Here is a 25830-nt window from a genome sequence, read left to right as displayed (position 1 = left end):
GTTTTTTGTAACATTTTTAATAAATGGTTATTTCATCTCCGTTTCAACAATACAGAGAGATTAAAGTAATCCAACTAAACAAAGAAAACTGAAGAAAAGTCTTTTCAAGATCTTCTGTAAATGTCATTCTACAAAAATGCCTATTCTAACTGAGGAAAAAGATAGGACACCCTCACATGTATTCCCTCTTAAATTGGCTCAGATCTCACACAGGTATATCACACCAGGTGCACATAATTAGTAGATCGTTACTCTGCATGTTGAATGAGGCTTGCCCTATTTAAACCTCAGACATTTAGTTTGGTGTGCTCCTGACTGTTGAAGTGAGAGTGAGCACCATGGTGAGAGCAAAAGAGCTGTCAGAGGACTTCAGAAAAAAGATTGTAGCAGCCTATGAGTCTGGGAAGGGATTTAAAAAGATCTCAAAAGATTTTGAAATCAGCCATTCCACTGTCCGGAAGATAGTCTACAAGTGGAGGGCTTTCAAAACAACTGCCAACATGCCCAGGACTGGTCGCCCCAGCAAGTTCACCCCAAGAGCAGACCGCAAGATGCTAAAAGAGGTATCCAAAAACCCTAAAGTGTCATCTCGAGAACTACAGCAGGCTCTGGCTACTGTTGATGTAGAAGTACATGCCTCTACAATCAGAAAGAGACTGTACAAGTTTAACTTGCATGGGAGGTGTGCAAGGAGGAAACCTTTGCTTTCCAAGAGAAACATCGAGGCCAGACTGACATTTGCCAGCGATAAAGTTGACAAAGACCAGGACTTCTGGAATAATGTTCTTTGGACAGATGAGTCCAAAATTGAATTATTTGGACACAACAGCAGAGGACATGTTTGGCGTAAACCAAACACAGCATTCCAAGAAAAGAACCTCATACCAACTGTGAAGCATGGAGGTGGAAGTGTCATGGTTTGGGGCTGCTTTGCTGCAGCAGGACCTGGTCAGCTCACCATCATAGAATCCACGATGAATTCTACTGTGTATCAGAAGGTGCTTGAAGAACATGTGAGACCATCAGTTAGAAAATTAAAGCTGAAGCGGAACTGGACCATGCAACATGACAATGACCCAAAACATACTAGTAAATCAACCAAAGATTGGCTGAAAAAGAAGAAATGGAGAGTCCTGGAATGGCCAAGTCAAAGTCCAGATTTGAATCCCATTGAGATGCTGTGGGGTGACTTGAAAAGGGCTGTACGTGCAAGAAACCCCTCAAACATCTCACAGCTGAAAAAGTTCTGCATTGAGGAGTGGGGTAAAATTTCCTCAGACCGATGTCGAAGACTGGTAGATGGCTACAAGAACCGTCTCACTGCAGTTATTTCAGCCAAAGGAGGTAACACTCGCTATTAGGGGCAAGGGTGTCCTATCTTTTTCCTCAGTTAGAATAGGCATTTTTGTAGAATGACATTTACAGAAGATCTTGAAAAGACTTTTCTTCAGTTTTCTTTGTTTAGTCGGATTACTTTAATCTCTCTGTATTGTTGAAACGGAGATGAAATAACCATTTATTAAAAATGTTACAAAAAACCACATGCTTTCAAAGGGTGTCCTAATTTTTTCACAAGACTGTACATAACAAACAAGTGTGAAACAACTGAAAATATGTCATATTCTAGGTTCTTCAAAGTAGCCACCTTTTGCTTTGATTACTGATTTGCACACTCTTGGCATTCTCTTGATGAGCTTCAAGAGGTAGTCCCCTGAAATGGTCTTCCAACAGTCTTGAAGGAGTTCCCAGAGATGCTTAGCACTTGTTGGCCCTTTTGCCTTCACTCTGCGGTCCAACTCACCCCAAACCATCTCGATTGGGTTCAGGTCCGGTGACTGTGGAGGCCAGGTCATCTAGCGCAGCACCCCATCACTCTCCTTCATGGTCAAATAGCCCTTACTTTCAAAGTTTTCCCAATTTTCCGGCTGACTGACTGACCTTCATTTCTTAAAGTAATGATGGCCACTCGTTTTTCTTTACTTAGCTGCTTTTTTCTTGCCATAATACAAATTCTAACAGTCTATTCAGTAGGACTATCAGCTGTGTATCCACCTGACTTCTCCTCAATGCAACTGATGGTCCCAACCCCATTTATAAGGCAAGAAATCCCACTTCTTAAACCTGACAGGGCACACCTGTGAAGTGAAGACCATTTCAGGTGACGACCTCTTGGAGCTCATCAAGAGAATGCCAAGAGTGTGCAAAGCAGTAATCAAAGCAAAAGGTGGCTACTTTGAAGAACCTAGAATATGACATATTTTCAGTTGTTTCACACTTGTTTGTTATGTATATAATTCCACATGTGTTAATTCATAGTTTTGATGCCTTCAGTGTGAATCTACAATTTTCATAGTCATGAAAATAAAGAAAACTCTTTGAATGAGAAGGTGTGTCCAAACTTTTGGTCTGTACTGTATGTACTCAGTACTTGGTTCGGGCCCCTCAGTGCAGCGTGGCATGGATGCTACCAGTCTATGGCACTGCTGAGGTGTTATGGAAGACCAGGATGCTTCAGCCTTCAGCATTGTTCGGTCTCATGTCTCTCATCTTTATCTTGGCAATGCTCCATAGATTCTCTATGGGGTTCAAGTCGGGCGAGTTTGCTGGCCAATCAAGCACAGCAATCCCATGGTCATTGAACCAGGTTTTGGTACTTTTGGCAGTGTGGGCAGGTGCCAAGTCCTGCTGGAAAATGAAGTCACCATCTCCATAAAGCTCGTCTGTGGAAGGAAGCATGGAGTGCTGCAAAATCTCCTGGTAGACGGTGTCACGGCCTATGGTTTGCGCTGTGACACTGTTGCCACACTTGCTGTTGCCCGTGGCAACGTGTTGCTGTGAGAGCATGCGGTGGCAGTGTCTTGGCCTTCTGGGTGATTGCCGTGACATGGTTGCCACGCATGCTGTTTCCGGTGGTTACGTGTTTGGTATGCTTGTGTGTGCACTTCCCATTTAAGTTGTAGTCTCATCTGTCCAGTGAGGGCCACCCTTGTGGTCATCAATGTCATCCCGGTGTCTCCTTCCCTTCCTGTCCCTATTTGTATGGAGTGAGTTATGTTCAGGGTGTTTGTATGTCTAGCTTGGTGTTACATGTCTGGTGGTGTTTGGTGTCATGTTTACTAGACATTCCCCTGTCTCATGTTTATTGCAGCTATGGGTGTTCTGGGTTCCTGTGTGGTTTGTGCTGTGTCCTCTAATGTTGGTGTGGACAGCAGCACTTGTGCACGGGTTCCAGTCAGTGTTGCATCGGGCAACACGTTGCATCGGGCAACAGCAAGTGTGGCAACAGTGTCACAGCGTACACCATAGGCCGCGACAGACAGCAGCATTGACTCTGGACTTAATAAAGCACAGTGGACCAACACCAGCAGATGACATGGCTCCCCAAATCAACACCGACTGTGGAAACTTCACACTGGACTTCAAACATCTTGCATTGTGTGCCTCTCCGTTCTTCCTCCAGACTCTGGGTCCTTGGTTTCCAAATGAGATGCAAAAGTTTCTCTCATCAGAAACAGACCCGTTCTTTTTTTCTTCAGCCCAGGTAAGACGTTTCTGACGCTGTTTGTTGCTCAGGAGAGGCTTGACCAGAGGAATACGACATCTTAAGCCCATGTCCAGGATCCGTCTGTGTGTGGTGGCTCGTGATGCACTAACTTCAGCCTCGGTCCACTCCTTCTGAAAGTCCCTAACACTTTTGAATTGCCTTTTCCTGACAATCCTCTCCAGGCTGCGGTCAACCCTGCTGCTTGGGCACCTTTGTCTTCCACACTTGTCTCTTCCACATAACTTTCTATGAATGTGCTTTGATACAGCACTTTGGGAACATCCAGCTTCTTTTGCAATTACCTTTCCCTCCTTATGGAGGTGTCAATGATGGTTTTCTGCACAACTGTCCGGTCAGCAGTCTGTCCCATGATTGTGATTCCTACTGACCCAGACTGAGAGACAATGGAAAGGCTCAAGAACCCTCTGCGGGTGTTAGGGATTAATTAGCTGGAGGGCGACACTGAGCCGAGAATATTCAACTTTTTCACAATATTCTAATTTTCTGAGATTGTGACTTTGGGGTTTCATAAGCTGTAAACCATAATCATCCAAATTATACCAAATAAAGGCCTGAGATATCTCGCTTTGCCTGTAATCAGTCTCATATGATAGTTTCACTTTTTAAGTCGCATTACTGAAATAAATGAACTTTGCTCAATATTTCGAATTTTTCGAGTTTCACCTGTATAGGAGGTCAGGACGGGAGCTGCCGCATACTCACGCTGCGAGTCTGATGCGTAGAAATCACTTGTCTAAAAGGGGCCAGTAAGTTTATTAGACAAAGTTACAATGGAAAGTGCCAGTCACACAGCTAACAGTTAACCCTTTGTGACAGAATGCCTCAATGTTTTTAATAATGACCAATTGAAAAAATGTAACATGCAATCATAAAAAATTGTCTCTGAATATGTACATAGCCTTTAAAGGGGTTGTGCCAACTCAGACCTCCACAGCAGTATGAAGGATGGAGCTCAATATCCACACCATGCAGACTACATAACTGAAAGGTGACTCCCTGGACATTCCAGGCAATCACATGCAGCTTTGGGGGAAAAGTGTTTTTATTTTTAGCCAAATCCAGGAGTGGATTGGAAAATAATTGGGAAATACAAAGGAAGGACGTGTACCTTTCTCTGCTGATCCTCTTCTGGATGTGATACCTATCTCTGCTGATCCTCTTCTGGATGTGATACCTATCTCTGCTGATCCTCTTCTATATGTGGTACCTTTCTCTGCTGATCCTCTTCTGGATGTGATACCTATCTCTGCTGATCCTCTTCTGGATGTGATACCTATCTCTGCTGATCCTCTTCTATATGTGGTACCTTTCTCTGCTGATCCTCTTCTGGATGTGATACCTATCTCTGCTGATCCTCTTCTGGATGTGATACCTATCTCTGCTGATCCTCTTCTATATGTGGTACCTTTCTCTGCTGATCCTCTTCTGGATGTGATACCTATCTCTGCTGATCCTCTTCTGGATGTGATACCTATCTCTGCTGATCCTCTTCTTGTACCTATCTCTGCTGATACTCTTCTGGATGTGATACCTATCTCTGCTGATCCTCTTCTATATGTGGTACCTATCTCTGCTGATCCTCTTCTGGATGTTGTACCTATCTCTGCTGATCCTCTTCTGGATGTTGTACCTATCTCTGCTGATCCACTTCTGGATGTTGTACCTATCTCTGCTGATCCTATTCTGGATGTGATACCTATCTCTGCTGATCCTCTTCTGGATGTGATACCTATCTCTGCTGATCCTCTTCTATATGTGGTACCTTTCTCTGCTGATCCTCTTCTGGATGTTGTACCTATCTCTGCTGATCCTATTCTGGATGTGATACCTATCTCTGCTGATCCTCTTCTGGATGTGATACCTATCTCTGCTGATCCTCTTCTATATGTGGTACCTTTCTCTGCTGATCCTCTTCTGGATGTTGTACCTATCTCTGCTGATCCTCTTCTGGATGTGATACCTATCTCTGCTGATCCTCTTCTGGATGTGATACCTATCTCTGCTGATCCTCTTCTATATGTGGTACCTTTCTCTGCTGATCCTCTTCTGGATGTGATACCTATCTCTGCTGATCCTCTTCTGGATGTGATACCTATCTCTGCTGATCCTCTTCTATATGTGGTACCTTTCTCTGCTGATCCTCTTCTGGATGTGATACCTATCTCTGCTGATCCTCTTCTGGATGTGATACCTATCTCTGCTGATCCTCTTCTATATGTGGTACCTTTCTCTGCTGATCCTCTTCTGGATGTGATACCTATCTCTGCTGATCCTCTTCTGGATGTGATACCTATCTCTGCTGATCCTCTTCTTGTACCTATCTCTGCTGATACTCTTCTGGATGTGATACCTATCTCTGCTGATCCTCTTCTATATGTGGTACCTATCTCTGCTGATCCTCTTCTGGATGTTGTACCTATCTCTGCTGATCCTCTTCTGGATGTTGTACCTATCTCTGCTGATCCACTTCTGGATGTTGTACCTATCTCTGCTGATCCTATTCTGGATGTGATACCTATCTCTGCTGATCCTCTTCTGGATGTGATACCTATCTCTGCTGATCCTCTTCTATATGTGGTACCTTTCTCTGCTGATCCTCTTCTGGATGTTGTACCTATCTCTGCTGATCCTATTCTGGATGTGATACCTATCTCTGCTGATCCTCTTCTGGATGTGATACCTATCTCTGCTGATCCTCTTCTATATGTGGTACCTTTCTCTGCTGATCCTCTTCTGGATGTTGTACCTATCTCTGCTGACCCTCTTCTGGATGTGATACCTATCTCTGCTGATCCTCTTCTGGATGTGATACCTATCTTTGCTTATCCTCTTCTGGATGTGATACCTATCTCTGCTGATCCTCTTCTATATGTGGTACCTATCTCTGCTGATCCTCTTCTGGATGTTGTACCTATCTCTGCTGATCCTCTTCTGGATGTGATACCTATCTCTGCTGATCCTCTTCTGGATGTGATACCTATCTCTGCTGATCCTCTTCTGGATGTGATACCTATCTCTGCTGATCCTCTTCTGGATGTGATACCTATCTCTGCTGATCCTCTTCTATATGTGGTACCTATCTCTGCTGATCCTCTTCTATATGTGGTACCTATCTCTGCTGATCCTCTTCTGGATGTTGTACCTATCTCTGCTGATCCTCTTCTGGATGTTGTACCTATCTCTGCTTATCCTCTTCTGGATGTTGTACCTATCTCTGCTGATCCACTTCTGGATGTTGTACCTATCTCTGCTGATCCTCTTCTATATGTGGTACCTATCTCTGCTGATCCTCTTCTGGATGTTGTACCTATCTCTGCTGATCCACTTCTGGATGTTGTACCTATCTCTGCTGATCCTATTCTGGATGTGATACCTATCTCTGCTGATCCTCCTCTGGATGTGATACCTATCTCTGCTGATCCTCTTCTGGATGTGATACCTATCTCTGCTGATCCTCTTCTATATGTGGTACCTATCTCTGCTGATCCTCTTCTATATGTGGTACCTATCTCTGCTGATCCTCTTCTGGATGTTGTACCTATCTCTGCTGATCCACTTCTGGATGTTGTACCTATCTCTGCTGATCCTCTTCTGGATGTGATACCTATCTCTGCTGATCCTCTTCTGGATGTGATACCTATCTCTGCTCATCCTTTTCTGGATGTGATACCTATCTCTGCTGATCCTCTTCTGGATGTGATACCTATCTCTGCTGATCCTCTTCTATATGTGGTACCTATCTCTGCTGATCCTCTTCTATATGTGGTACCTATCTCTGCTGATCCTCTTCTGGATGTTGTACCTATCTCTGCTGACCCTCTTCTGGATGTGATACCTATCTCTGCTGATCCTCTTCTGGATGTGATACCTATCTCTGCTGATCCTCTTCTGGATGTGATACCTATCTCTGCTGATCCTCTTCTGGATGTGATACCTATCTTTGCTGATCCTCTTCTGGATGTGATACCTATCTCTGCTGATCCTCTTCTATATGTGGTACCTATCTCTGCTGATCCTCTTCTGGATGTTGTACCTATCTCTGCTGATACTCTTCTGGATGTGATACCTATCTCTGCTGATCCTCTTCTATATGTGGTACCTATCTCTGCTGATCCTCTTCTGGATGTTGTACCTATCTCTGCTTATCCTCTTCTGGATGTTGTACCTATCTCTGCTGATCCACTTCTGGATGTTGTACCTATCTCTGCTGATCCACTTCTGGATGTTGTACCTATCTCTGCTGATCCTATTCTGGATGTGATACCTATCTCTGCTGATCCTCTTCTGGATGTGATACCTATCTCTGCTGATCCTCTTCTATATGTGGTACCTATCTCTGCTGATCCTCTTCTATATGTGGTACCTATCTCTGCTGATCCTCTTCTGGATGTTGTACCTATCTCTGCTGACCCTCTTCTGGATGTGATACCTATCTCTGCTGATCCTCTTCTGGATGTGATACCTATCTCTGCTGATCCTCTTCTGGATGTGATACCTATCTCTGCTGATCCTCTTCTATATGTGGTACCTATCTCTGCTGATCCTCTTCTATATGTGGTACCTATCTCTGCTGATCCTCTTCTGGATGTTGTACCTATCTCTGCTGATCCTCTTCTGGATGTGATACCTATCTCTGCTGATCCTCTTCTGGATGTGATACCTATCTCTGCTGATCCTCTTCTGGATGTGATACCTATCTCTGCTGATCCTCTTCTATATGTGGTACCTATCTCTGCTGATCCTCTTCTGGATGTTGTACCTATCTCTGCTGATCCTCTTCTGGATGTTGTACCTATCTCTGCTGATCCACTTCTGGATGTTGTACCTATCTCTGCTGATCCTATTCTGGATGTGATACCTATCTCTGCTGATCCTCTTCTGGATGTGATACCTATCTCTGCTGATCCTCTTCTATATGTGGTACCTATCTCTGCTGATCCTCTTCTATATGTGGTACCTATATTTGCTGATCCTCTTCTGGATGTTGTACCTATCTCTGCTGACCCTCTTCTGGATGTGATACCTATCTCTGCTGATCCTCTTCTGGATGTGATACCTATCTCTGCTGATCCTCTTCTGGATGTGATACCTATCTCTGCTGATCCTCTTCTATATGTGGTACCTATCTCTGCTGATCCTCTTCTATATGTGGTACCTATCTCTGCTGATCCCCTTCTGGATGTTGTACCTATCTCTGCTGATCCTCTTCTGGATGTGATACCTATCTCTGCTGATCCTCTTCTGGATGTGATACCTATCTCTGCTGATCCTCTTCTGGATGTGATACCTATCTCTGCTGATCCTCTTCTGGATGTGATACCTATCTCTGCTGATCCTCTTCTATATGTGGTACCTATCTCTGCTGATCCTCTTCTGGATGTTGTACCTATCTCTGCTGATCCTCTTCTGGATGTGATACCTATCTCTGCTGATACTCTTCTGGATGTTGTACCTATCTCTGCTGATACTCTTCTGGATGTGATACCTATCTCTGCTGATCCTCTTCTATATGTGGTACCTATCTCTGCTGATCCTCTTCTGGATGTTGTACCTATCTCTGCTGATCCTCTTCTGGATGTTGTACCTATCTCTGCTGATCCACTTCTGGATGTTGTACCTATCTCTGCTGATCCTATTCTGGATGTGATACCTATCTCTGCTGATCCTCTTCTGGATGTGATACCTATCTCTGCTGATCCTCTTCTATATGTGGTACCTATCTCTGCTGATCCTCTTCTATATGTGGTACCTATCTCTGCTGATCCTCTTCTGGATGTTGTACCTATCTCTGCTGACCCTCTTCTGGATGTGATACCTATCTCTGCTGATCCTCTTCTGGATGTGATACCTATCTCTGCTGATCCTCTTCTGGATGTGATACCTATCTCTGCTGATCCTCTTCTGGAATTGGCTGTATAAACAGTATAACAGTATAACCTGCTTGTGTGTTTCCTGCCTCATAGGAATGTTATATATTTATCTACTTCATCACAAATACTACCATTAATCCCAACAGGAAATCCCAGTAAGATCTCTGAGGGAAACTTCATGTTATCGCTAAACTATAAAGAAGATGAAGATACCATGCAGCGCTCTTCAGGAGAAAAACTTATTACCTGTAATGAACATCCAGGACCTCACAGTGCAGATGTATCTTATGATCCCCATAATCATGAGGAACCTTCTCCTGACCAATCACAGATTGTTACCACAAGAACCAGGCAGAGAGGGGGTAAAGAGTTTCAGTGTGAAGAATGTGGAAAACAATTCCGATACAGCAAGGGACTTTTTAGACACAGAAGAATTCACACAAGAGAGAAGCTGTGTTCATGTTCAGAATGTGGGAAATGTTTTACAAATAGATCAGATCTTGTACAACATGAAAGAATTCACACAGGAGAGAAGCCATATTCATGTTCAGAATGTGGAAAATGCTTTATAAGTAAATCACATCTTGTTACTCATTTGAGAATTCACACAGGTGAGAAGCCATATTCATGTTCAGAATGTGGGAAATGTTTCACAACTATATCACATCTTTTAAAACATGAGAGAAGTCACATAGGGGAGAAACCTTTTTGATGTTTTCTATAAGAATAATGTTTTACAAGGAAATCAAATTGTGAAACTCAATATAGAATTAAGAGAAGAAACCGTATACTCATTAAAAATGTGGGATCAAAATATTCACATCATAAAGAGCCTTATTTACTGTCAGAGCAGTGACAATGCATTGCCCCTATGAACCTTCTTAGGGGTATTCCCATCTCAGACAATGGGGGCATATGGCCTCTCTCTGGGACCCGAACCTATCTCATAAACAGAGTCGGGGAAATCACAGAGGGTGCACTGCGCATGACTATTTCAGTAGAATGGCAATGGGAGTGGTGGCCACAGAAGAGTGGTGCACCCTCCATGACTTTCCTGGCTCTGTTTACGAGATAGGAGCATGTCCCAGAGGTGGGACCCGCACCTATCAGACAATGGGGGCATATCCTAGCAATTTGATTGTCAGGACAGAACGCTTCTGTATGAGGACAAGCCATGGCATTAGTGATCACTGCTCCCCATACTGTGGAGGAGATCTCTGCATGTAAATGTGCCTCCTCCACTGACGAGCAGGAGATTGTCAGGAAGGAACACTTCTGTATAGGGACGAGCGATAGCATTATTGATCACTGCTCCCCATACTGTGGAGGAAATCGCTGCATGTAAATATGTCTCCTCCACTGATGAGCAGGAGATTGTCAGGAAGGAACACTTCTGTATAGGGACGAGCGATAGCATTATTGATCACTGCTCCCCATACTGTGGAGGAGATCGCTGCATGTAAATGTGTCTCCTCCACTGATGAGCAGGAGATTGTCAGGAAGGAACGCTTCTGTATGAAGACGAGCCATGGCATTAGTGATCACTGCTCCCCATACTGTAGAGAAGATCACTGCATGTAAATGGGTCTCCTCCACTGACAAGCAGGGCATTGTCAGGAAGGAATGCTTCTGTATGACGATGAGCGATGGCTTTAGTGATCACTGCTCTCTATACTGTGGAGGAGATCGCTGCATGTAAATGTGTCTCCTCCACTGATGAGCAGGAGATTGTCAGGAAGGAACGCTTTTGTATGGGGACAAGCGATGGCATTAGTGATCACTGCTCCCTGTACTGTGGAGGAGATCGCTGCATGTAAATGTGTCTCCTCCACTGATGAGCAGGAGATTGTCAGAAAGGAAGGCTTCTGTAGGAGGATGAGTGATGGCATTAGTGATCACTGCTCCCTGTACTGTGGAGGAGATCGCTGCATGTAAATGTGTCTCCTCCACTGATGAGCAGGAGATTGTCAGAAAGGAACGCTTCTGTATGGGGACGAGCAATGGCATTAGTGATCACTGCTCCCCATACTGTGGAGGAGACCCGTTCCATCATCTTGTCCACATATAATAATAGTTATTGCAGGCGGCGTCCTATCCTGTAGTAGATTACAGAATACTAAATCTACCAGGATAAACCCCACTCACTCAAATATATAGAAATATCCCCCAAAGCGGGCCTGTTCTGCTGGAAGCCTCCCCTCTGGCCGTGCTCCGCCATCCCTTCTCTCCAGCGGTAAGGCTGTGTGCACATCTCACTATGTGACACGATGTATACGGTAAATGGCTCAGACAGATGTCATACAGAGGTGTCCGCAGAAGATGCTGGAATATGGACTGTTGTCCGGCACTGCTAGAAATGGAGGGTCTCCATGTGTGGCTCATATTTACAGAAGAGAACTACAACTCTCAGCATGTCCAGCCTGTTATTATGTGATATCAGAGGACATTACAGGAGGAGGTAGGAGAGGACAGGACTACAACCCCCAGCATGTCCAGCCTGTTATTATGTGATATCAGAGGACATTACAGGAGGAGGTAGGAGAGGACTACAACTCCCAGCATGTCCAGCCTGTTATTATGTGATATCAGAGGACATTACAGGAGTAGGTAGGAGAGGACTACAACTCCCAGCATGTCCAGCCTGTTATTATGTGATATCAGAGGACATTACAGGAGGAGGTAGGAGAGGACTACAACTCCCAGCATGTCCAGCCTGTTACTATGTGATATCAGAGGATATTACAGGAGGAGGTAGGAGAGGACTACAACTCCCAGCATGTCCAGCCTGTTATTATGTGATATCAGAGGACATTACAGGAGGAGGTAGAAGAGGAGAGGACTACAACTCCCAGCATGTCCAGCCTGTTATTATGTGATATCAGAGGACATTACAGGAGGAGGGAGGAGAGGACTACAACTCCCAGCATGTCCAGCCTGTTATTATGTGATATCAGAGGACATTACAGGAGGAGGTAGGAGAGGACTACAACTCCCAGCATGTCCAGCCTGTTATTATGTGATATCAGAGGACATTACAGGAGGAGGGAGGAGAGGACTACAACTCCCAGCATGTCCAGCCTGTTATTCTGTGATATCAGAGGACATTACAGGAGGAGGTAGGAGAGGACTACAACTCCCAGCATGTCCAGCCTGTTATTATGTGATATCAGAGGACATTACAGGGGGAGGTAGGAGAGGACTACAACTCCCAGCATGTCCAGCCTGTTATTATGTGATATCAGAGGACATTACAGGAGGAGGTAGGAGAGGACTACAACTCCCAGCATGTCCAGCCTGTTATTATGTGATATCAGAGGACATTACAGGAGGAGCTAGGAGAGGACTACAACTCCCAGCATGTCCAGCCTGTTATTATGTGATATCAGAGGACATTACAGGAGGAGGTAGGAGAGGACTACAACTCCCAGCATGTCCAGCCTGTTACTATGTGATATCAGAGGACATTACAGGAGGAGGGAGGAGAGGACTACAACTCCCAGCATGTCCAGCCTGTTATTATGTGATATCAGAGGACATTACAGGAGGAGGTAGGAGAGGACTACAACTCCCAGCATGTCCAGCCTGTTATTATGTGACATCAGAGGACATTACAGGAGGAGGTAGGAGAGGACTACAACTCCCAGCATGTCCAGCCTGTTATTATGTGATATCAGAGGACATTACAGGAGGAGGTAGGAGAGGACTACAACTCCCAGCATGTCCAGCCTGTTATTATGTGATATCAGAGGACATTACAGGAGGAGGTAGGAGAGGACTACAACTCCCAGCATGTCCAGCCTGTTACTATGTGATATCAGAGGATATTACAGGAGGAGGTAGGAGAGGACTACAACTCCCAGCATGTCCAGCCTGTTATTATGTGATATCAGAGGACATTACAGGAGGAGGTAGAAGAGGAGAGGACTACAACTCCCAGCATGTCCAGCCTGTTATTATGTGATATCAGAGGACATTACAGGAGGAGGGAGGAGAGGACTACAACTCCCAGCATGTCCAGCCTGTTATTATGTGATATCAGAGGACATTACAGGAGGAGGTAGGAGAGGACTACAACTCCCAGCATGTCCAGCCTGTTATTCTGTGATATCAGAGGACATTACAGGAGGAGGTAGGAGAGGACTACAACTCCCAGCATGTCCAGCCTGTTATTATGTGATATCAGAGGACATTACAGGGGGAGGTAGGAGAGGACTACAACTCCCAGCATGTCCAGCCTGTTATTATGTGATATCAGAGGACATTACAGGAGGAGGTAGGAGAGGACTACAACTCCCAGCATGTCCAGCCTGTTACTATGTGATATCAGAGGACATTACAGGAGGAGGGAGGAGAGGACTACAACTCCCAGCATGTCCAGCCTGTTATTATGTGATATCAGAGGACATTACAGGAGGAGGTAGGAGAGGACTACAACTCCCAGCATGTCCAGCCTGTTACTATGTGATATCAGAGGACATTACAGGAGGAGGGAGGAGAGGACTACAACTCCCAGCATGTCCAGCCTGTTATTATGTGATATCAGAGGACATTACAGGGGGAGGTAGGAGAGGACTACAACTCCCAGCATGTCCAGCCTGTTATTATGTGATATCAGAGGACATTACAGGAGGAGGTAGGAGAGGACTACAACTCCCAGCATGTCCAGCCTGTTATTATGTGATATCAGAGGACATTACAGGAGGAGGGAGGAGAGGACTACAACTCCCAGCATGTCCAGCCTGTTATTATGTGATATCAGAGGACATTACAGGAGGTAGGAGAGGAGAGGACTACAACTCCCAGCATGTCCAGCCTATTATTATGTGATATCAGAGGACATTACAGGATGAGGTAGGAGAGGACTACAACTCCCAGCATGTCCAGCCCGTTATTATGTGATATCAGAGGACATTACAGGAGGAGGTAGCAGAGGACTACAACTCCCAGCATGTCCAGCCCGTTATTATGTGATATCAGAGGACATTACAGGAGGAGGTAGGAGAGGACTACAACTCCCAGCATGTCCAGCCTGTTATTATGTGACATCAGAGGACATTACAGGAGGAGGTAGGAGAGGACTACAACTCCCAGCATGTCCAGCCTGTTATTATGTGATATCAGAGGACATTACAGGGGGAGGTAGGAGAGGACTACAACTCCCAGCATGTCCAGCCTGTTATTATGTGATATCAGAGGACATTACAGGAGGAGGGAGGAGAGGACTACAACTCCCAGCATGTCCAGCCTGTTATTATGTGACATCAGAGGACATTACAGGAGGAGGGAGGAGAGGACTACAACTCCCAGCATGTCCAGCCTGTTATTATGTGACATCAGAGGACATTACAGGAGGAGGGAGGAGAGGACTACAACTCCCAGCATGTCCAGCCTGTTATTATGTGACATCAGAGGACATTACAGGAGGAGGTAGGAGAGGACTACAACTCCCAGCATGTCCAGCCTGTTACTATGTGATATCAGAGGACATTACAGGAGGAGGGAGGAGAGGACTACAACTCCCAGCATGTCCAGCCTGTTATTATGTGACATCAGAGGACATTACAGGAGGAGGTAGGAGAGGACTACAACTCCCAGCATGTCCAGCCTGTTACTATGTGATATCAGAGGACATTACAGGAGGAGGGAGGAGAGGACTACAACTCCCAGCATGTCCAGCCTGTTATTATGTGACATCAGAGGACATTACAGGAGGAGGTAGGAGAGGACTACAACTCCCAGCATGTCCAGCCTGTTATTATGTGATATCAGAGGACATTACAGGGGGAGGTAGGAGAGGACTACAACTCCCAGCATGTCCAGCCTGTTATTATGTGATATCAGAGGACATTACAGGAGGAGGTAGGAGAGGACTACAACTCCCAGCATGTCCAGCCTGTTATTATGTGATATCAGAGGACATTACAGGAGGAGGTAGGAGAGGACTACAACTCCCAGCATGTCCAGCCTGTTACTATGTGATATCAGAGGACATTACAGGAGGAGGTAGGAGAGGACTACAACTCCCAGCATGTCCAGCCTGTTATTATGTGACATCAGAGGACATTACAGGAGGAGGTAGGAGAGGACTACAACTCCCAGCATGTCCAGCCTGTTATTATGTGATATCAGAGGACATTACAGGGGGAGGTAGGAGAGGACTACAACTCCCAGCATGTCCAGCCTGTTATTATGTGATATCAGAGGACATTACAGGAGGAGGTAGGAGAGGACTACAACTCCCAGCATGTCCAGCCTGTTACTATGTGATATCAGAGGACATTACAGGAGGAGGGAGGAGAGGACTACAACTCCCAGCATGTCCAGCCTGTTATTATGTGACATCAGAGGACATTACAGGAGGAGGTAGGAGAGGACTACAACTCCCAGCATGTCCAGCCTGTTATTATGTGATACCAGAGGACATTACAGGAGGAGGGAGGAGAGGACTACAACTCCCAGCATGTCCAGCCTGTTATTATGTGACATCAGAGGACATTACAGGAGGAGGTAGGAGAGGACTACAACTCCCAGCATGTCCAGCCTGTTATTATGTGATATCAGAGGACATTACAGGGGGAGGTAGGAGAGGACTACAACTCCCAGCATGTCCAGCCTGTTATTATGTGATATCAGAGGACATTACAGGAGGAGGTAGGAGAGGACTACAACTCCCAGCATGTCCAGCCTGTTACTATGTGATATCAGAGGACATTACAGGAGGAGGGAGGAGAGGACTACAACTCCCAGCATGTCCAGCCTGTTATTATGTGACATCAGAGGACATTACAGGAGGAGGTAGGAGAGGACTACAACTCCCAGCATGTCCAGCCTGTTATTATGTGATATCAGAGGACATTACAGGAGGAGGTAGGAGAGGACTACAACTCCCAGCATGTCCAGCCTGTTATTATGTGATATCAGAGGACATTACAGGAGGAGGTAGGAGAGGACTACAACTCCCAGCATGTCCAGCCCGTTATTATGTGATATCAGAGGACATTACAGGAGGAGGTAGGAGAGGACTACAACTCCCAGCATGTCCAGCCTGTTACTATGTGATATCAGAGGACATTACAGGAGGAGGGAGGAGAGGACTACAACTCCCAGCATGTCCAGCCTGTTATTATGTGATATCAGAGGACATTACAGGAGGAGGTAGGAGAGGACTACAACTCCCAGCATGTCCAGCCTGTTATTATGTGACATCAGAGGACATTACAGGAGGAGGTAGGAGAGGACTACAACTCCCAGCATGTCCAGCCTGTTATTATGTGATATCAGAGGACATTACAGGGGGAGGTAGGAGAGGACTACAACTCCCAGCATGTCCAGCCTGTTATTATGTGATATCAGAGGACATTACAGGAGGAGGTAGGAGAGGACTACAACTCCCAGCATGTCCAGCCTGTTATTATGTGATATCAGAGGACATTACAGGAGGAGGTAGGAGAGGACTACAACTCCCAGCATGTCCAGCCTGTTACTATGTGATATCAGAGGACATTACAGGAGGAGGGAGGAGAGGACTACAACTCCCAGCATGTCCAGCCTGTTATTATGTGACATCAGAGGACATTACAGGAGGAGGTAGGAGAGGACTACAACTCCCAGCATGTCCAGCCTGTTATTATGTGATATCAGAGGACATTACAGGGGGAGGTAGGAGAGGACTACAACTCCCAGCATGTCCAGCCTGTTATTATGTGATATCAGAGGACATTACAGGAGGAGGTAGGAGAGGACTACAACTCCCAGCATGTCCAGCCTGTTATTATGTGACATCAGAGGACATTACAGGAGGAGGTAGGAGAGGACTACAACTCCCAGCATGTCCAGCCTGTTATTATGTGATATCAGAGGACATTACAGGGGGAGGTAGGAGAGGACTACAACTCCCAGCATGTCCAGCCTGTTATTATGTGATACCAGGGGACATTACAGGAGGAGGTAGGAGAGGACTACAACTCCCAGCATGTCCAGCCTGTTATTATGTGATATCAGAGGACATTACAGGAGGAGGTAGGAGAGGACTACAACTCCCAGCATGTCCAGCCTGTTATTATGTGATATCAGAGGACATTACAGGAGGAGGTAGGAGAGGACTACAACTCCCAGCATGTCCAGCCTGTTACTATGTGATATCAGAGGACATTACAGGAGGAGGGAGGAGAGGACTACAACTCCCAGCATGTCCAGCCTGTTATTATGTGACATCAGAGGACATTACAGGAGGAGGTAGGAGAGGACTACAACTCCCAGCATGTCCAGCCTGTTATTATGTGACATCAGAGGACATTACAGGAGGAGGAAGGAGAGGACTACAACTCCCAGCATGTCCAGCCTGTTATTATGTGATATCAGAGGACATTACAGGAGGAGGTAGGAGAGGACTACAACTCCCAGCATGTCCAGCCTGTTATTATGTGATATCAGAGGACATTACAGGAGGAGGTAGGAGAGGACTACAACTCCCAGCATGTCCAGCCTGTTATTATGTGATATCAGAGGACATTACAGGAGGAGGTAGGAGAGGACTACAACTCCCAGCATGTCCAGCCTGTTATTATGTGATATCAGAGGACATTACAGGAGGAGGTAGGAGAGGACTACAACTCCCAGCATGTCCAGCCTGTTATTATGTGACATCAGAGGACATTACAGGAGGAGGTAGGAGAGGACTATAACTCCCAGCATGTCCAGCCTGTTATTATGTGATATCAGAGGACATTACAGGAGGAGGTAGGAGAGGACTACAACTCCCAGCATGTCCTGCCTGTTATTATGTGATATCAGAGGACATTACAGGAGGAGGTAGGAGAGGACTACAACTCCCAGCATGTCCAGCCTGTTATTATGTGATATCAGAGGACATTACAGGAGGAGGTAGGAGACGACTACAACTCCCAGCATGTCCAGCCTGTTATTATGTGATATCAGAGGACATTACAGGAGGAGGTAGGAGAGGACTACAACTCCCAGCATGTCCAGCCTGTTACTATGTAATATCAGAGGACTACAACTCCCAGCTTGTCCTGCCTGTTATTAGGTGATATCAGAGGACATTACAGGAGGAGGTAGGAGAGGACTACAACTCCCAGCATGTCCAGCCTGTTATTATGTGATATCAGAGGACATTACAGGAGGAGGTAGGAGAGGACTACAACTCCCAGCATGTCCAGCCTGTTATTATGTGATATCAGAGGACATTACAGGAGGAGGTAGGAGAGGACTACAACTCCCAGCATGTCCAGCCTGTTATTATGTGATATCAGAGGACATTACAGGAGGAGGTAGGAGAGGACTACAACTCCCAGCATGTCCAGCCTGTTATTATGTGATATCAGAGGACATTACAGGAGGAGGTAGGAGAGGACTACAACTCCCAGCATGTCCAGCCTGTTATTATGTGATATCAGAGGACATTACAGGAGGAGGTAGGAGAGGACTACAACTCCCAGCATGTCCAGCCTGTTACTATGTGATATCAGAGGACATTACAGGAGGAGGGAGGAGAGGACTACAACTCCCAGCATGTCCAGCCTGTTATTATGTGACATCAGAGGACATTACAGGAGGAGGTAGGAGAGGACTACAACTCCCAGCATGTCCAGCCTGTTATTATGTGACATCAGAGGACATTACAGGAGGAGGAAGGAGAGGACTACAACTCCCAGCATGTCCAGCCTGTTATTATGTGATATCAGAGGACATTACAGGAGGAGGTAGGAGAGGACTACAACTCCCAGCATGTCCAGCCTGTTATTATGTGATATCAGAGGACATTACAGGAGGAGGTAGGAGAGGACTACAACTCCCAGCATGTCCAGCCTGTTATTATGTGATATCAGAGGACATTACAGGAGGAGGTAGGAGAGGACTACAACTCCCAGCATGTCCAGCCTGTTATTATGTGATATCAGAGGACATTACAGGAGGAGGTAGGAGAGGACTACAACTCCCAGCATGTCCAGCCTGTTATTATGTGATATCAGAGTACATTACAGGAGGAGGTAGGAGAGGACTACAACTCCCAGCATGTCCAGCCTGTTATTATGTGACATCAGAGGACATTACAGGAGGAGGTAGGAGAGGACTATAACTCCCAGCATGTCCAGCCTGTTATTATGTGATATCAGAGGACATTACAGGAGGAGGTAGGAGAGGACTACAACTCCCAGCATGTCCTGCCTGTTATTATGTGATATCAGAGGACATTACAGGAGGAGGTAGGAGAGGACTACAACTCCCAGCATGTCCAGCCTGTTATTATGTGATATCAGAGGACATTACAGGAGGAGGTAGGAGAGGACTACAACTCCCAGCATGTCCAGCCTGTTATTATGTGATATCAGAGGACATTACAGGAGGAGGTAGGAGAGGACTACAACTCCCAGCATGTCCAGCCTGTTACTATGCAATATCAGAGGACTACAACTCCCAGCATGTCCTGCCTGTTACTATGTGATATCAGAGGACATTACAGGAGGAGGTAGGAGAGGACTACAACTCCCAGCATGTCCAGCCTGTTATTATGTGATATCAGAGGACATTACAGGAGGAGGTAGGAGAGGACTACAACTCCCAGCATGTCCAGCCTGTTATTATGTGATATCAGAGGACATTACAGGAGGAGGTAGGAGAGGACTACAACTCCCAGCATGTCCAGCCTGTTATTATGTGACATCAGAGGACATTACAGGAGGAGGTAGGAGAGGACTATAACTCCCAGCATGTCCAGCCTGTTATTATGTGATATCAGAGGACATTACAGGAGGAGGTAGGAGAGGACTACAACTCCCAGCATGTCCTGCCTGTTATTATGTGATATCAGAGGACATTACAGGAGGAGGTAGGAGAGGACTACAACTCCCAGCATGTCCAGCCTGTTATTATGTGATATCAGAGGACATTACAGGAGGAGGTAGGAGAGGACTACAACTCCCAGCATGTCCAGCCTGTTATTATGTGATATCAGAGGACATTACAGGAGGAGGTAGGAGAGGACTACAACTCCCAGCATGTCCAGCCTGTTACTATGTAATATCAGAGGACTACAACTCCCAGCATGTCCTGCCTGTTATTAGGTGATATCAGAGGACATTACAGGAGGAGGTAGGAGAGGACTACAACTCCCAGCATGTCCAGCCTGTTATTATGTGATATCAGAGGACATTACAGGAGGAGGTAGGAGAGGACTACAACTCCCAGCATGTCCAGCCTGTTATTATGTGATATCAGAGGACATTACAGGAGGAGGTAGGAGAGGACTACAACTCCCAGCATGTCCAGCCTGTTATTATGTGATATCAGAGGACATTACAGGAGGAGGTAGGAGAGGACTACAACTCCCAGCATGTCCAGCCTGTTATTATGTGATATCAGAGGACATTACAGGAGGAGGTAGGAGAGGACTACAACTCCCAGCATGTCCAGCCTGTTATTATGTGATATCAGAGGACATTACAGGAGGAGGTAGGAGAGGACTACAACTCCCAGCATGTCCAGCCTGTTATTATGTGATATCAGAGGACATTACAGGAGGAGGTAGGAGAGGACTACAACTCCCAGCATGTCCAGCCTGTTACTATGTGATATCAGATGACATTACAGGAGGAGGTAGGAGAGGACTACAACTCCCAGCATGTCCAGCCTGTTATTATGTGATATCAGAGGACATTACAGGAGGAGGTAGGAGAGGACTACAACTCCCAGCATGTCCAGCCTGTTATTATGTGATATCAGAGGACATTACAGGAGGAGGTAGGAGAGGACTACAACTCCCAGCATGTCCAGCCTGTTATTATGTGATATCAGAGGACATTACAGGAGGAGGTAGGAGAGGACTACAACTCCCAGCATGTCCAGCCTGTTATTATGTGATATCAGAGGACATTACAGGAGGAGGTAGGAGAGGACTACAACTCCCAGCATGTCCAGCCTGTTATTATGTGATACCAGAGGACATTACAGGAGGAGGTAGAAGAGGAGAGGACTACAACTCCCAGCATGTCCAGCCTGTTATTATGTGATATCAGAGGACAATACAGGAGGAGGTAGGAGAGGACTACAACTCCCAGCATGTCCAGCCTGTTATTATGTGATATCAGAGGACATAACAGGAGGAGGTAGAAGAGGAGAGAACTACAACTCCCAAAATGTCCAGCTTTCGGTTCTCACACTTCTCCATCTTCTTCTCACCCATATAAATCTCTGTCCCCTCCTGATCACATGATGGTGACGTCATCACAGGTCCTACATCACCACTTCCCTCCACTGCTGAGCTCCGCCCTCTCCTGATCACATGGCAGTGACATCATCACAGGTCCTACATCACCACTACTCCCCACTGCTGAGCCCCACCCCTCCTGATCACATGGCAGTGACGTCATCACAGGTCCTACATTATTCTCAGCCACGCCCCTCCTGATCACATGGCAGTGACGTCATCCCAGGTCCTGCAGCTCTTGCAGTGCACAGATACAGAGCAGGTCCTGGTCAGGGTCTCTCTTCTTCTCTCCAGAATCCCCCTTTATCCCCGGGGTCTCTCCTTGTCCTGGAGCATCTCCTCCAGCTCCTCCACCAAGGATGGACAGGAAGGAGATCAGCAGAAGAATATTAGACCTCACCTTGGAGATCATCTCCCTGCTGAGCGGAGAGGTAAACCTTTCTAGATTTCTCTCCTCTTTATTGTATTCTGGAGAATCCATCATAGGAAGTGATAGGAAGAGGCTCCTGGAGAACGGCCTCCAGACCTTCCAAGGGACGGAGAAGCTGAAGATCGGCCACCGCGGAGCCATGAGGAGGGAAGTAGGCAGGTTGTCCCCAGTGTGGCCTGGAGGGAGGATTTCTACCACTAGTCTGACATCTAGATGATACTAGAAGAAGGAGGCCTCCACTACGTCTAGAGGAAAGAAGGCTTCTCCACAACATAGAGGAGGAGTCTTTACTGTAAGAGCAGGGGGACTATGGAGCTCTCTGCCAGAGGAAGGGGGTGGGGGATTCTCTAGAAGAGTCCAGAAGGGGCTGGAGGGGAAGAATATTCCAGCTTCTAGGGACTAGATTACTGGAGATGGGGCCATGATCCCGGGAGGGATTCTGAGGGGAGATCTGGAGTCAGCGTCTCTCTCCATCCACAGGATTACACCCTAGTGAAGAAGACATCGGGGAGGACTCCCATCATCCAGGAGTCAGGAGGGTGGACCCCCATCACAGAGCCTCCCCCCCTGATACATGAGGAGAAGGTCCTAGAACTCACCCACAAGATGATGGAGCTGCTGACTGGAGAGGTGACCCTGCTGGGAATACTGGGAGGTTCTCCAGTAACAGCACTGGAGGGGTCTGGGTGATGACGGTGTCATTGTGTTGTCAGGTTCCTGTAAGGTGTCAGGATGTGGCGGTGTATTTCTCCCTGGAGGAGTGGGAGTATATAGAAGGACAGGAGGATCTGTACGAGGAGGCCATGATGGAGGAGCCCCGGCCTCTGACATCTCCAGGTGAGAGGAGACCTTCCTGATGATAGAGGTGTAAGGGTCCTCTGGATACTACTCTCATCATCTCATACAGGGAGTGCAGAATTATTAGGCAAGTTGTATTTTTGAGGATTAATTTTGTTATTGAACAACAACCATGTTCTCAATGAACCCAAAAAACTCATTAATATCAAAGCTGAATATTTTTGGAAGTAGTTTTTAGTTTGTTTTTAGTTTTAGCTATTTTAGGGGGATATCTGTGTGTGCAGGTGACTATTACTGTGCATAATTATTAGGCAACTTAACAAAAAACAAATATATACCCATTTCAATTATTTATTTTTACCAGTGAAACCAATATAACATCTCAACATTCACAAATATACATTTCTGACATTCAAAAACAAATCAGTGACCAATATAGCCACCTTTCTTTGCAAGGACACTCAAAAGCCTGCCATCCATGGATTCTGTCAGTGTTTTGATCTGTTCACCATCAACATTGCGTGCAGCAGCAACCACAGCCTCCCAGACACTGTTCAGAGAGGTGTACTGTTTTCCCTCCTTGTAAATCTCACATTTGATGATGGACCACAGGTTCTCAATGGGGTTCAGATCAGGTGAACAAGGAGGCCATGTCATTAGATTTTCTTCTTTTATACCCTTTCTTGCCAGCCACGCTGTGGAGTACTTGGACGTGTGTGATGGAGCATTGTCCTGCATGAAAATCATGTTTTTCTTGAAGGATGCAGACTTCTTCCTGTACCACTGCTTGAAGAAGGTGTCTTCCAGAAACTGGCAGTAGGACTGGGAGTTGAGCTTGACTCCATCCTCAACCCGAAAAGGCCCCACAAGCTCATCTTTGATGATACCAGCCCAAACCAGTAGTCCACCTCCACCTTGCTGGCGTCTGAGTCGGACTGGAGCTCTCTGCCCTTTACCAATCCAGCCACGGGCCCATCCATCTGGCCCATCAAGACTCACTCTCATTTCATCAGTCCATAAAACCAGACAGTGGTGGTCGTCTTTCAGCCTTTCTTACCTTGGCCATGTCTCTGAGTATTGCACACCTTGTGCTTTTGGGCACTCCAGTGATGTTGCAGCTCTGAAATATGGCCAAACTGGTGGCAAGTGGCATCTTGGCAGCTGCACGCTTGACTTTTCTCAGTTCATGGGCAGTTATTTTGCGCCTTGGTTTTTCCACACGCTTCTTGCGACCCTGTTGACTATTTTGAATGAAACGCTTGATTGTTCGATGATCACGCTTCAGAAGCTTTGCAATTTTAAGAGTGCTGCATCCCTCTGCAAGATATCTCACTATTTTTGACTTTTCTGAGCCTGTCAAGTCCTTCTTTTGACCCATTTTGCCAAAGGAAAGGAAGTTGCCTAATAATTATGCACACCTGATATAGGGTGTTGATGTCATTAGACCACACCCCTTCTCATTACAGAGATGCACATCACCTAATATGCTTAATTGGTAGTAGGCTTTTGAGCCTATACAGCTTGGAGTAAGACAACATGCATAAAGAGGATGATGTGGTCAAAATACTCATTTGCCTAGTAATTCTGCACTCCCTGTATATAATACAGTCTGTGTGTTATCTCCTATAGGTTCTGACTCCAGGAGGAGAAGTCCCCCCGAGAGATGTCCCCGTCCTCTGTATTCCCAGGACTGTCCAAAGGAGAAGCTCCCAGAGAACCATCAGGTAGATGGAGCTGAAGTCTCCCCAGAATCTGACGAGAAAGGGATTGAACCAAAGATCATTTTACATTTCTCTTTTTTAGGATGAAAATCTGATGGATATTAAGGCTGAGGTGAAAGATGAAGCAGAAGAGGAGACGGATTCATGGGGCAATCAGCAGTGTAAGGAGGGGGGGCTGTCATGGGTCACCTGGACACTACTCCCATCATCTCATCATCACATGTAATAATCTCTCCTGTCCCTGTGTGTTTCCTACAGATGGACTCATAGAAGGAAATCCCCCCGAGAGATGTCCCCGTCCTCTGTATTCTCAGGACTGTCCAGAGGAGAAGCTCCCAGAGAACCATCAGGTAGATGGAGCTGAGCCCTATACACATCTATATAGGGAGTCCTGCAGTCATAGAGGGGTCATAGATGGTGGGGGTCTCTTATGTGGATCTGTTAGATTTCCCACCTGTCTGCTGTATTGTCCTGAATTGTTACAGATGACAAATCAGGGGGAAGATGTGACTGATATTAAACTGGAGGATGAAGAAGCGCGGATGATGGGCGATCCCCCGTGTAAGAGTGAGGTGGAGGAGGACATTCCAGTCCATGTGACCACAGGTATGGAATCATGAATGGAGAAATGGGATGTAATTTATCCTTACCACTCTCTTGTGCTTGGACGATCTCCTATACATGGTGGCCCCCAACTGGGCAATGGTCACTAGCCTGACTAAGTGGACATGGCCTAACCTGTTGGGAAAGGTAGAGAATACGGAACTGGGACAGATCCAAAGAGCTAAGTCTATAACAGGAGGTAAGGTCAAGTACACAGCAGGGTCAATACCAAGTATCAGACAGAGGCGAGTAGAGGTTGTTAAGTATTAGAGGTGAGGAGAGGCCGTTAAGTATTAGCCCTCTTGCACGCGAACGTTGTGTGCCCATGACCGTATTGCGGTCCGCAATTACGGATATGCGGAACGGAAGCACGGATCGGAACCTCACGGAAGCACTACGGATCACGATGCGCACGGATCACGGACCCATTCAAGTTGAGTCAGAGGCGAGGAAAGATCGTAAAGTATTGGACAGATGTGAGAAGAGGTCGTTAAGTATTAGTCAGAAGCGAGGAGAGGTCGTTGAGTATTAGTCAGAGACAAGGAGAGGTGGTTAAGTATCAGACCTTCACACGGATACGCAATACACCCGTCCGGCACCCCTATAAGACTGCCTAT

The 25830-nt window shown here is 46.2% G+C and overlaps 1 long non-coding RNA gene across 1 annotated transcript; it reads left to right on the top strand.

Moving 5' to 3' along the window:
* Positions 1-22694: 22694 nt before the first annotated feature.
* Positions 22695-24579, top strand: LOC120998410. Its single transcript, XR_005778354.1, has 3 exons — positions 22695-22721; positions 22805-22928; positions 24519-24579. It is a non-coding gene; the product is annotated as an uncharacterized LOC120998410 (long non-coding RNA).
* The last annotated feature ends 1251 nt before the right edge of the window (positions 24580-25830 follow it).

The sequence above is a fragment of the Bufo bufo genome, chromosome 4, assembly GCF_905171765.1.
Source record: "Bufo bufo chromosome 4, aBufBuf1.1, whole genome shotgun sequence".
NCBI classification, from domain to species: Eukaryota; Metazoa; Chordata; class Amphibia; order Anura; family Bufonidae; genus Bufo; species Bufo bufo.
Note: the sequence above shows the minus strand (reverse complement) of the source record. Positions and strands in the feature narration are given on the sequence as shown.